This window comes from Rutilus rutilus, assembly GCF_951802725.1.
Source record: "Rutilus rutilus genome assembly, chromosome: 18".
Lineage (NCBI taxonomy): Eukaryota > Metazoa > Chordata > Actinopteri > Cypriniformes > Leuciscidae > Rutilus > Rutilus rutilus.
The window spans coordinates 14,703,334-14,718,572 of record NC_140231.1 but is presented as its reverse complement, the minus strand read 5'-3'; positions in this window follow the sequence as shown (position 1 = coordinate 14,718,572).

Below are 15,239 nucleotides of genomic sequence, written 5' to 3'. Positions count from 1 at the left end.
ATAGTCAGCCGAACTTCTTGGTTCATGCTGAGAACATAGATAATTTTGCCATAGTCGACCAAACTTCTGTCCACCATTTTGATTTTCTTTAAAAACCTTTTTCAAACACCTTCTTAAGCGTTTATCTGATTTTCACCAAATGAGACAGATCATCTTTAGACCATGATGGCAAAAAGTTATGGATTTCGCGTAAATAGACAACATCGTTTTTGATGGCATAATACCAAAATGACTCTGAGGCTGTATCTCTGCAATTATTTGGCAAATTGACACCAAACTTTGCATGTGTCATTGTCACTTTACTCTGACCACACCACATCAATTTAGTCACAGCACCACCTTTTGGTCAAAAGTGATAAACCATTAAATCATTTCACTAGGGATTGTATTTTTATTTATTTTTTTCAGCCATTTTGCCCAAAATCACCTTAATATGCCTTTAATTGCTCATTGTTGCAGTTGGTCTGATATCCAGCCATGCTTGCATGAATTATTTTGCCTTCTTTGTGCTTGGCCCCTTAATGGCTCCTTGCAGCTATATTTATTATTATTTTCATTTTGGCTATCACTGCTGAAATTATTCTTTAAAAAATTAGACATTATCAATGGATCAATAACAGATCAACTTGTGTATCCCAACTCCAAAAGCCATCAAGTGAAAATATAAATTCATACACTTTATACCTTACACATACACTTTTTAGAATACACATTTAAGCTATGTCGTATGGAGTAATTCACTTTTATTTGTATTGCATTCACGAGATACATTTATAAAAACAAACGATTTACTTATAGAAATATTTGTTTATAGAAAACAGTTTTGGGAAGCATTTTGAATCAGATAAGACTGTAAAAAAACCCAGCACACTATTAAACTATAAGCTCAGTTAGCAAAAGTCAGCTGTGGTTAACTTTATGACATAATTGCAGAGACTTCAGATTGTGGGATTTTAAGTGCAGAGCAGAAGAGAGGGTTTCTGAGGGGGACCGCGTCTATTTCTCATGCTTCTCTGACTGAGGTAAAAGATTGAGGTTGTCACTGTGGTTAAGGGAGACGATGGTTTAATTGAACCTCTACATTCCAGCTTCATTGTTTAGCCAGATGGGTCAAGCTATCATGCTTGCAACTTTCTTGTAGCTGGGCATCCAGAATGTAAACTAGGTGCATTGAGTATACATGCTAAGGATAACTGCATTTAAAATTTGAGTAGTACACCATATAAAGGCCAGATACGATGTTAAAGCTGTAAAAGTATAATTTATACTTATGGGGAAGGTCATATCCTGGGAATAGTTGAGAGTTTTGTCATTTGAACTTGCATGATGAGGTCAGATGAGGAAGGACTACATGAGTTTTGGTTCACTGAACTGAAAGAAGTTGCAAAAGAGTAAATGTGGAAGCAGATGGTCATGTATATTAATTCTTGTCTAAATAACACCATTGGGGACAATCTGCGAAAGGAACATTTTCTCTAAGCATTTTAAGAATTGTAATACCTCGGTGAAAAAACTAAGCTATTGGATAACTAGCACTATAGATAAATAAATGATTGCGCACCAAATCAGAATGACTTCTGAAGGATTATGAGACACTGGAATAATGATGCTGAAAATTCAGCTTTGCCATCACAGGAATAAATTACATTTAAAAAATATATTAAAATAGAAATTGAAATAATATTTCACAATATTACAGTTTTTACTGAATTTTTGATAATTTAAATGCAGCCTTGTTGAGCATAAGTGACTTCATTCAAAAACATTTCAAATTATTATTTTTTATTAAATAATTATATTTATATAATTTTTTTCTATAAATGAATTTTTAAGTTCAAATTTAAATGTAAGCAATACAAACAGCAAATGCAACGCAGAACACATTTTTAAATTTCATTTACAAACACAATCTTGTCAGGCAACAATAGACTATTGCTATTCCTACCTATTTACTGCCAACTGTGGACAAAAAAGACGAGTCAGCAAATTTCATGTAATAGAGCCTGAAGGGAAAAACCAATAGATGCATACTGCAGCTAAACACAACCTTTAGATACATAAACCAACAGATACATTCAGCAGCTGGCTTTAGACACAACCTAAAGTCTAAACACAACCAGCCATGAAAGTCCCTGAGAGCTGAGACATATGAGCAACTTAATTTACATTATGACCAATGATATTATCACACACCACATGTGCAACAACATGTCATAATGCATGTATCACACTGTTTGAATTCCTCTCTTGTTCCGGTGCATCCGGCCAATTCCACCATATGTGTCATATGATTCACTCATGTGGATCCTGGAAATGCAGGACAGATATGCTGTGTTACATAGCCTTTGTTTTTAATCTGAGACTGCATGGATAGGGTCCAGAGTTGGCACAGGTTAGCAGTAAGAGACTTGTTACTGTTTAGTGGCTGTAAAAGAGAGATGGATCTATGTTGCCGTCACTGCTGGCTCTCAAACGAACCACGGCCGAGCCAGTGTGTCCCGCCAGGACGTGTGTTTCACATTTGTTCCTCCGCTCCCTCTCTACCCTCTCCTCCTGAAACTCCTTCCGCACAAACTCACATGTCACGTGACCTGCTGGGCTAAACGGCTGCTGCTGAACAGACACATGGATTACATGAACATACGCTTAAAGGCATACAAGCCCTCAAATACAAGTACTGACAAGACACTTAAAGGCAAAGTTCACCCAAAAATGAAAATTCTGTCATCATGTATTCACCCTCAGGTCGTTCTACAGCCTTTCTTCTGTTGAGAACAAAAGAAGATGTTATGAAGAATGTTCATGCTGCTCTCTTAGAATAAAAATGGATGAGGCTCTTAAGCTCAAACTTTTTGAGGGCATAAAGTCAAATATTTCAGGGTGATTCAACTGCCCTGATATCATAGAAAAAAGAAAGAAAAGACAAGCTTAAAAAGTAGTTTGGCATTATTTATTGTAATTATTTCTTTGGAGGAAAAACATTTAAACAAAACTGCTTCACTGGTTATTAATAATGTTTTAAAAATCTATGTCCATTAAAATCACTCAGACACTAAACTGAGTGAATTTTTAAATATTGTTATGTTATTATATTTTTAAATAATTAATTTATAATGTTTAATGTAGAATGTATATTCTTAATCTTATTTATATGGTAATATTGGTGTTTATCTACTGTTTACTTGAAATGAAATTAATGAAATTAATAATTATTTGTAAAAAAATATCTTAGAAATTATTTTAAAACGTGTTGAGATGTGTACACTCACATGTATTCAATGTGTAAGGAAAACATATTATTACTTAGTACTTGATTAATTTAATTCAAAATATATTAAAATCGTAATTAAATCAAAAGCATATGAAACCAACGAGAACACAAAGATAAGGACTTGGCACGTGTTTTAAATTTTTTATCATTGACACTGTACAGTGTACAATGATGACAATAATTTAACTTTTAGATGAACTGTTCCTTTAAGGAAACAATAAATCTGTTGAGTCCATTGATGAACAACCTCTGAAAAGGTTGTACACTGCACATCTTGTTTTTGCCGAGTTAGACGCGTTCCTGGGTCAACATATTATTTATGGATCTTGGAACAACATTCCTGTCTGAAAATGTAATATCCTATACCTCTAAATCTAACCCTAACCATAAGTTATCCCTAAAATCAGAGGGAAATAATAGGTGAATAACACTGATAGAAGCACCTAACCTGGTTGTGAGCCTAAACTTGACATAAACTGTAAACGTGTCCCTCGAATTTGATCGGTTGATTGAAATGTTGTTCCAGGATCAACAAAGATGTTGATCCAGAAACATGTTTCACTTAATAAAAAACAAGTTATTTTACACCTCAAAACCAGTGTGATTTACTGCCATACCTTTCAGCTGACACACAAATCCCTGTTTTGGTGGATAGATATTTGCATATGAAGCAAAAAAATGTAAGAAAATACATCACCACACATTTTGGGTTTATACCTCAACAGTGTATTTTCCATGGCAAACCTGTTTTGCTTTAACTTTGTTGAAGGAATTATGATTTTATACAGTGGCTCACCCCACAAGAAAAATGACTTTATAGGAAAGTTTTGGCTGGAGTCCTTCAAGAGTTAAGAACAGCATCTCTGGGCAGCATGATTTACAAATGACATTTACAGGACCAGAAAGAAAACAAAGTGGACTTATAAAGGGAGCAGTCTGGCACTGTTATGAAAGCTGTTGTTCAGCTTTCTGAAAACTTAAACTTTATAAAAACTCTATAAAACCCAGTCTTGTGCATGCATGCAAACCTTTAAACCCGTTTTGACAAAAATCAGCTTTTTATTAAAGGTGTTCTCAGTATTTTTAGTTGTACTGACAGATGTCTTGGACACATACTATCACCTAGTGGATGCAGCATCAAGCAAACACAAGCGTTAGCAAATTAACAGCCACTCACTTTTCGCAGAGGGACATGACAAATTCTTTCTACGCCATTGACAGAATTTTCCGTCATTTATGAGACAACGCTTCCCATGTGTGGGTATCTGCAGGTTGGAGTAATGGGCATGGAGAAAGGTCTTCATCATTGGTCGCGATAGCTGTCTGTCAGGGTGTGGGGTAGGGTTAGGGGTTATGGGTTAGTTTCTGTTGTAGCAATTGACCTTTCGGCAAGCCTCCTTTCGGCACGCCCACATACTTCCACCTGCATTATCCCTGTCTGGATGGAATTTTCCGGCTTTCCGTGTTTTCACTGTTATATGGTAGGTGGGCGCTATTACACAACTTCTGAAAGAGTAGAGAATCTCTGAATCAAAACACAGGCAAAAAAAAGGAGCAGAAACAAGTGCTAAAAGCGATATTGTAGTCTTTGAAATTTCTTTTTTTTCCCTTTTCCTCACATTCAAGTGTTGATGAAAACTGTCCCTTTCATCCCATTGGCATAGAGGACTAACATTCTGGACTTCCGTGGGGCGCTGGGTAGGTTACGACTTAAGGAGAGCAGTTGCCAAAAATGCACGCTACAGCTTGCCAGCATCTGCATCTGCATTTCCATCCCCCGTAACACAGTTCAGTGGTTGTGGCGCTTTCCATGGGACACCGTGTGTCAGTCTTTTCGACATAACATCGAACTTGACTGACAGATAGGGAATGTCTTGGTTACTGATGCAACCCTCATTCCCTGATGGAAGGAATAGATAAGTTATGTCCCTCCTGCCACAACCCTGAACCACCACTGAAAGGCAGAGGCCCTCGTCTCGGCTCCTCAGTATAAACCTGAATAAGTGGATGTGTACCACCATCTTATATACCCGTTTGTAGGGAAGTGGATCGGCATACAAATTCCACTGTTTTTCTAAAACTGGGGTTTGGGGTGATTGGGGCTCCCAAGTGAGACGCCATTGGTCAGTCTTTTCAACAAAACATCTCCATTCCCTCCATTTTTTGTTTAAAAGCAGAGGCTCTGTTCTTTCTTTTGATATGGCCTATTGCATGTTCAGATCCATACAGCAAAATATTCTGCGCCATGAAAGTTTTGTGAAAATGATAAAAAATGCTGGTGGTGGTTGTCAACTTTTTTTTTTAAAACCTCTGACGGGGAAAGAGTTCTATTATTCTGCGAGCAAAAGTGACTGAGGGACTTTACAGAGATATAATTAAAAAAGCAGTATTCGGCTGGTCATGTGATCTCAAAATGTCTGCCCTCATGAGGTGACCCTCTCCAATGTCAAATAAAAGAGCTTTTATTCAGCTACTGATATGTGCAAAACGTTTTTAATGACAAAAAATGCAGAGCATACATTTAACAAGCAGGAACGGATGTGTGGGTAAAATCTTACGCAGGCTCTGTTGTCTGCGTCATCAGTTTATGAGATCACACACAGCTGAGATGAATAATGGTGAGGGATTTTCGAGGAATGCATTAGCAGGTACAACATTCTCTCAATGTAGACGAAGATCCGACTGCACCTTGATATTGATATCCCGAGTGGGTTCAGGTGAAGGTTATCCCTTTCTGCTGTTTAATGGAGGAAGATTGGGAGAGCTCTCTGCTGTAGCACACAATAAACCCACTGAGCAGCCATATGCCAGATCAGCAGTACACATTATGGTCCGGGAGGACCTCAAGGTCTTCTGGATCTTCTCCTGTATTGACTTTGCACCGAATGAAAAGTCACCAATTCAGGACTGTGGGGTTAAAGCATGAGAGGGCTGCATGAGACATGTCTGTGACAGCAGCCAGTGGAATCTGTCTCGAAAACGGACCAGCAAGACTGTCACCGTGGTTACACAAACAGCGACACCAGCGCTCCTCATTAGAGGGTGTTTCATAGACAAGTCGTCCCTGCAGGAAACACGTCCTCCTCCAAATCGACTGTTTCAATGTGCACTGACAGCACAGAGGAAATAGGAAAATTATTCAAATTAGAAGACAACAGATTCGCTTTTGTAAAAATAAAGGGTACTTTTCATGTATAAGGTGCAAATTGATTAAATTAAGTCATTTTAGTAAACAAATGCATAATACTTTGCTGTGTCCCACATTCTGCAACCCTGTTATAACAATTTTCCCCCATTACAAAAATGTGATTCAAGTTATCATAATAAAAGACCAATAAAAGAAATATGATCATATTTTATACATTTTATGGTTACATTTTCAAATCATATTCATTTCTAAAGTTTATTGTATATCATATGTGACACAGTTATGTTCAGTTAAATTCATTTTCATGGACTTTTAGTTTGTTTATCTTCAGTCACATGTTTCCCTTTGTTTAGTTTCCCGACATCCGTCTGTTTCCATGGACACTAACTCAATCAACACAGCTGTTTGTCATTTAGTTCATCACCACTGTGTATTTAAGTTCTTCCTTGTGCACTCTTCATTTGTCCAGTATTGTTCGTGTTTTAGTTGCACGCTGTCTCAAGTGTTAGCTTCTTGTTTAAATAAACCTGGTCATTGTTTTATTAATCTGCCTTCCTCTTCATCTTTGGACTATTCATGATAATGTCTATTTATAAAAAATAACTTTCATTGTATGGCCCACTCTAGACATTCTACTAACTATAAGTGGTAACACTTCAGTTTAGGGTCCAGTTCTCACTATTAACTAGTTGCTTATTAAAATGCATATAACTATGATATTGGCTGTTTATTAGTAATTATGAAAAGCACATATTAATGCCTTGTTCTGCATGACCATAGTCTATATGCCTTAATCCTACCCAATACCTAAACTTAACAACTACCTTACTAACTATTAATAAGCAGTAATTAGGAGTTTATTGAAGCAAAAGTCATAGTTAATAGTTAGTTAATAGTGAATTAGGAGACTGTCTGCTTAAAATCTGCTAACACTTTATTTTGATGTTCCCTCAACAGACCTTACTGACTATAAATAACTATTGCAACTACATGTCAACTTATTCTACTAACCTGAACACTACTAAGGGTCTACTACTAATGCTCTAATGAGAGTTAGTTGGCATGTAGTTACTTATAGACAAGTTACTTATAGTTAGTAGAGTGTCTAAAGTGGACTATCAAAATAAAGTGCATCCAAAAAGACCAATATTGCAATAGTGACATTATATAAAGGGTTAGTTCACCCAAAAATCTGGGTTACACGTCACCACGTAGGCTCACTATTGGCCGACGCTGGTCATGTGTGTGATGTGTGTGACGTACAACACAGACGTGCTGCGCAAAAACACTACGTGAACCAACTCGAGGCCCAGATAGAAGGAAATGAATAGTGGAATAAAGTCGTTATTTTTGTTTGTTTTTGCGCACAAAAAGTATTCTCGTCGCTTGATATATTTAAGATTGAGCCACTGGAGTCACTTGGACTATATTAACGATGTCTTTAATACATTTTCTGGGCCAGCAAGTTTCGGTCACCTAGAAGTCTATGGAGGAGTGAGCCAGCTCTCAGATTTCATCAAAAATATCTTAGTTTGTGTTCCGAAGATGAACGAAGGTTAGGTGACCTAACCCTTTAATCTACTGTTTACTGCTTGAAAATAACAAAACCAGAACATTTTGGTTTAAAGTGTTTTAGATGTCCCACATTTCAGTAACAGGGCTTTATAAATAAATAAAATAATAAAAAAAAATCATATAAAATAAAATAAAAAATCATATAATACTTTCTTTGACCTCTTGAGATGGAAGAATGGCATTTTATGAAGGTTAGGATTTGTAAAATACTTTCTAGTTTCTAAGAGTTTCAAGCCCTATTTTGTACCCTATTCACGGAAAGTGCCGATTACATGGCTTTGAAACGTGGTGAGAGCGATAGACTATCATCCTCAAATGCGAATACGAACTGAATAACAGACTGTGTGCACCAAACAAGATTGCGAGGTTTAATCCCTCTGTTTAACCAGAAGCAGCCTCCATTGCTGGCTCTCTCGACAATGTGCTTCACATCTTCTGCTTCCAATTCCATGATCAAAGCCATTGAAATGTTGGACAGGAAAAGAAATGGAATGGATGGGAGGGAAATCTTCCAAAAAGTGACTTAAAGAATTGAAATCCCCTGGTGTTTCAGGAACAGTTTGTTTTTCACTGCTCGTCTTGTCTGCAAATCTGGTGAGTGTCTCCACAATGCTCAGCGCCACAACATAACTTACTGTCTCAGTTTTTGTCCAGTAAAAGAAATCAAAAGACGCATTACATCACAGGACAATTTGCTGAAAGGCCTTTCAAATGCACACAAAGAAATCTTCATTTTACTTTATTTTGATCATTTGTGGTTTCATCAACAGACATTCTATTACAGCTTCTTGGTTTCATTAAACTGTCTTTCACTATTTCTTAAATTGGACTTTAATTTTCCACATGGACAACCCCATGTTCCCTGTAAACGCCCACTCAAAACACATTTTCTTTCTTATTACCTTAATTACCACCAAGAGATTCTCTTTTTATGGTGGAATCGTGACCTACTTCACCGCACCCTGACGCGTGGACAAAATAGGGCCAAACTTCGCAAGCCAAATATGAGAAGTAAAGCAAAACGGCCCAATTTGATTTCTCCTGATGGTCAAAAAGCAAATTGCTTGAGGATGTGTGGCATGGACATCAAAGCTTATATAAAGACTCTGGACAAATATTTAGCTAGATTTAGAATATTACAAAGGTCACAACATGCAAGTAGTACGAACATAGCTGCTCTGCTTTTGCTTTCAAGAGAATGTAATAAACAGAGTACATGCACTGATTTTTCCATATTTAAATTTTTTAGCTCAAGCAACAACAACAAAAAAAGCTCTTTCGGAACCAAAGCACGTTCCCTTTTGAGCAGCTTCTGGTAAACAATAAGAAATTCCCATCTGCTCAGTCATGTTTGCTGTGCCTTCTCACCTCACACTCCTCCCTGCACTTTTGCAAGCTGCCTGTTCTGTTAACTTCACTTCAGACTGCTGAGCTCAGCATTCCCCCACGGATTCACGGATTCAGCTACCTGGAACTGCTGTCACCCTGCATCTTCTCATCCTACCTGTACCTGCACCTCCAGCTGAGCCTCGCTCCCCCGCTAACAAACATCAGTGTCCTTGATGTCCCGCCGACACTATGGCAGAGACAAACGCCTCTCCCCGGCTCTAGATGCTACAGTTTAGCTTTGGTCCTCTAAATCTCTCAACTCGGAGCGTGGCTTCATCAACAACTCAATTTGAGAGAGTTCACTTAAATAACTCTTTGACGTAACGCGGGTCCTTGTGAGCCTCAGATGGATGACGGCGAAAACTTGAAGTGACAAAAGTAAGGAAGTTACTCGCAGGGTGACAAGTAATCAATCGGGTTTGTTAGGTAAAGAGCGCAGAGGGTTCTCTTGCGAAATGAACTTTTCTGCTATAGCAAAATGGAAAAAAGCAGGTGACATTGTGAGTGGAGCACAACTCAGGGAAGTGTGGAGGATGCATTTGGGAGCTGTCTGCAGAGATTTATGTCAAAGCCACCTCACTGAGGTGACTGCAGTCAGGACCCATCTGTGTGTGTGTGTGTGTGTGTGCGTGGCACTTCTCTCGGAGCACTGATATTTGCACTACCACTGAAAATAACAATATAATCCGCATCTGGGATGCGAGATGGCGACTGTCCCTATATTGAGTTAAACACTCCATTTAATCAAAACAGGAATTGTGTAGCTTTTAATCCTTCTCTGTGAGCTTTAAGGCCATCTGAATACCTAAAATTTTGATTACTCATCCTGCATTTCTTCAATTTGTCAATGCTATCTAGAATGAGAATATTCCTGCCCCGATGATGCTGCCTTCAAGTGCACTTGGAAACTCGTACCTCCAAGTCAGACGTTTGTTATTACGACATGTCATACATTCGTGCCTAAACAAACAAAGGAGTTATATTGTGAACAATAAACCCACGTGGCTATATCCGAATTCAAAATGATGAAAAATATTCATTTGTATCACTTATTTGTACATAGGCCTAGTGTTTTTGTTACATTAAGCAAACTGTGAAAGTTGTGTGATTCACTTTGTCACCATTCACTACAGAAATGGTTCCAGTTTACTGATCTATTATCTTCCTGTCAAATCAACCAGAGCTCCCTGACTACAAATTTTGGTTTATATTTTTTTCTGTTGAAAGAAATACATGAATGAAGCCGAAATCCAAAATATTAAATGCCATGGATGTATATTTACTGAATAATCCTATTTTGTGGAGGGGGGTCAAAATGACAATTTTCACCTGAGATTTGGAGCCAAATTACAGGGGGGTAAAAATGACTTTAAAGGCCCACTGAAGTGCCTTGGAACGTGCAGCTTTGTATCATGCATTGACATAATTTCCACTGAAACAGGAAACGGAACTATACGGTTATCCGGACCACACCTATTTGGGTAGGGTTAGGGTTAGGGTTAGGGTTAACCGTATAGTACATTTACGTGTGGTGATGTGTGGTCCGGATACCCGTATAGTACCCAGGAAACTAAGGCAGGACATATTGAATGGCTCCTCCCCCTTTTCAAATAGCCAATAGCGTTTAGTTTACCTCACAGACTGCAATTCGTACTTGACAGCACCATGGAAGCGAATACGAGCGCTGATGATAAGTTGGATTCAATAGTAGAGGTGTGAATACATTCTGGCTATTTCTTTCTTAACCAAAGTACAGTTGGAACACGGAATAAAACTCGAGCGTTTTAGCAACCGAACGCACATCTCCAACTCATATTGCTCCGTGGTATTTATAGCATAGGAGGCAGGACGCTTTAGATTCTAGAGAGCATTTGATTGGACAGAAGATGTGATGTCATAAAAATCCGTGATCCATTTTAGCGGAAGTGAGAAACTGTACGTTTTTAATGCTTATATCTCCTAAATGCGAATTTTGTCATTGTTTTGGAACACACCAGCTTATTCATAACCTTAATGCTAACATATTCATACTAAAAACTACAAAGCTTACATTTTGATTTCAGGGGGCCTTTAAAAAAAGATGGCAGCATCATTATTTTATTTTTACACCATTTGCTGTTCAAGCCATTTTAGGGTGTCTTAGCTTCTTATCCTCTTGCATTCCCCTCAAAGGAACAAAAAACATAAACGAATTATGGATATGCCACGTGTATTTGATAACCAGCATGTTTTTGAACATCAAAGAGAAACATCTGAAATCTGTTAGAATATGAAATCCTAAAATACAAAGATGCACAAGTATTACCAGCAGCTCATAAAGAACCTCAAGATACTTGATTTATTCATTTACGAAAGCCACTGAACAATTTATGAGCCTAAGAGAACGAAAAGCAGAAGACCATGAGCTTCCATTTTCCATGGAACAAAATCTATTTTTGTCTTTAAACTTGCTTCAAACTACATTTATAATATTATTCAAGTGTTCAACCGTTTTAATTACTTAACCAGCACTAGGCATCAAATGTCTTTTCAAGAAAACTCAATTGTGAACCTTACAATAAAAATGTAAAAAAAGATATATATATATATATATATATATATAATTATTTTTTATATATATATATAGGCTATATGACAACATCCTAATTAAATGATCCAAAGGATGGACTAGTACAACCTGGTCAGACGGTCAAATTATACATTTTTTGAGTCTCAATGAAAAGTTTTGCCATATACTTTTTGCAGAATCTGTTGTTTAGCACTGGTTTTAAATAACAGCAAGAAATAAAAAAATTTTTTTTTTTTTTTGTAGGCTACAGTACTATTTAACATAACCGACATGCATCAATTCCACAAGATAATATAAAATCCGAATTTACACAAATTACTTACAGTACAAAATAACTTTCTTTATCAGTATTTTTTCTTGTTTTCCAGTAATAAAAAAAAAACGCACAATAAAATACATATTTTTTTTAGATTTGTTTTTGGAAATATATCTTGAAATAGGCCTACACTGCTAACTCACAAACATATTTGTTAAATTACAAAATCTCTATGAATGTCATGCAAGCGATGTTAACGGTTGTAGAACTTCATCCAGAACTAGAAACGACCTTTCTACTCTTAGGTATTTTTACCTGTCAAGCAGAAGCAAAGCGAGCTTGGCATCCGTTTTCCTACACTTTGAAACTCTCAGCTCCCTCCAGTGATGAAATACTTTGCCAGTGTTTAGCCTACTCTCCTTTTGACTTTTTTTTTTTTCTTTCTGTCGCCTTTTGGTCTCCTTATTTTATTCTTCATAATCCTTTAAGGATGTTTGGCTGTGTATGCAGGGAAATCGCAAACGTAAACATTTCGCAATGAACGCTCCAAATTCATGCATTGCGGTCTTTGTACAAATTCATGTACTTCCGGCTTCCCATATATGGACTTCATATATGATGAAACACTTCTGATTGGTTAAACAAACAAACTAACCGCAGCCTGCGTAAACAAAATACCGATTTATACCGTTTACAGAGACGAGTGCGGTTCTTATTTCAATGGTATCTTTCAGGGAGTCGCATACAATTGTGGAACTTAAAGGGGTCATATAATGGTACATGCACTTTTACAAGTTGATTGTACTGACAATCGTAGTACAATTGTAGTGCCTGTACACAACCATCATAAAATGATAAAAATCCATCCAGTGTTTTTTTTTTTATCTTCTTATATGTTTTCCCCGTCTCAAATCAAGCCGTTCGACTGTGTGACGTCACACGGTCGGACGCCCCTCCCACGATTGTTGATTGACAGCAGCGTTTCAACACAGACCCGCCCCCGCCCTCGCTCAATCATAGTCCGTGCGTCATTGTTGATACGCTGGAGCACTGTCTATGAGCAGTTGTGGTGTTCTGTTCTTGGGTGTAATAACGAACACAGCAGTCATTTTGATGTTCCTAAATCCGAACCGCTGAAGACGCAGTGGCTGAGTTTTGTTTTCGAAGGGAATATTCCCCACGATCAACGTCAATGCTCTCATGTTTGCGCGAATCATTTCACCAGACTGCTTTATAAACGAGAACATTGAAAAAGGTATTAGGTCCTGTCTGAGTATGTGTTGTTTATGTGCCTAATGACTGTTATAGTCTCACAGACTGGTTATTTTTTAAACAGATCAGTAAAATGTTAGTGCTTCAGCCCTGACAGTTGTACCTAACACTGCATAGATAACGTTACGCATCACTGACAAGCCTACATTTACAGAAAAAAAGTTTTTCATTACCATTAGCTGTAACATCAATCTGTCAATGAACTAACGTATCAGTAAACACATAGCGTTCGTATCTCACTATACTCTACCCTGCCAGTATACACACAAAGATAGATCAAAGTGACATTACGTTAACCAACCATTCAGAAACGTCCTGTTTTCCGACTACGGTTCAAATTGATACGGTTGCACAGTGTCCTCAGAGACTCCCGCTGCCATTCTTCAAAATATACCCTCAACTGTTGTCAAGGCAACACTCCACGTGTGTTGTTGTGGCAAAACGCCCCCAGAACAGAGGGGCGGGGTGAGCAAAGCTCATTATCATTTAAAGACACATGCACTGAAACGGCTTGCTGAAAACAGAGCTGTTTTTGACCAGGTAAAATGAGTGTTTTCTTACAATACTAATGAGAATTTTAATGAAAGTATATTACAAACTTTTAATTTAGACCCTAAAGAATCATATTAGCTTGTACAAAAATGCCATTATATGACCCCTTTAATGAAACATCTTGAGACTTGGATTATTATCATCTGTGTTCAATGGAGTGTTGGTGGATCAACTGTTGAAATGGTAGTAATGCTGACCAGAGCATGATGGTGCTGTAGTATAGCCTATCCACTGAGCCTAACAGACTGATAGGCCTAATGTTGGTAGGAGTCCCTTTTTTTGCTAACAGCATAAGGGCCAAAGAAGCAGATGGAGCTCAAAGTGTCAGTTGAGTCATATAACCTAAAGAAATTAATTAGGCTATTATAGACCTCCTTGGGATAAACAGTCCCAGCCATGGGCATGCATTTCGTAAAAACTACTCTGCTGGCAGAGGACCAAATGATTTTAAATGTGGTTTTAGGATCAGCATTAAGCATTACAGCATACAGTGTGAGCCAAGCGAATTCTAAAGCGATCATACCTCAAAAAAAGCGGCCGTCCCAAGAGATTGTTTCGGAAAAAGTTTAGCAGGGATCATTGCTTTGGGTCGTTATAACCAACCTACAGAGAGAATTTAGACAGATTCCCTATGGCCCAAACCTTGAAATGAAACTTCAAAACTAATGAAGTCTATCCAAGGATAAATCCAACCTGTAAACAACTTCAGCTTTAAGGCAGCAAAATTACATAGTGATGTTCTAACAGGCCTATTGTGGATTTAATGTGCAGAGAAGCACCAACATGAGCTCCAACATCACTCACTCCATCCATCCATCCATCCATCCATCTATCTATCTATCTATCTATCTATCCGCATACCTATCTCTGTTTGTCTATTTCTTTGTCTCACTGTCTACCTATTAATTTTTTATGTCTGTCTATCTAATGTGTAACATTTTCACCCGGGTAATTGTCTGGTGTTTCTTTTTCTTACTGTTTCAGAGACGGGTTAAGAGTAGATATTGTTTTGATACTTTGATATTTTCCACATTGTGCATGTGTTCATGATTATGTATCTCAGGTTCTCAGCGATACATAATTTGTAGCACTTGGCTGTCTTATTGACAAAGTTTTAACAAATTATGACTGACATGACTTATTCATCTCGGTGCTGCAGATGTTTGCCGCATTGCTACCCAAGACTGACTGTTTATGCTCCCTGTGA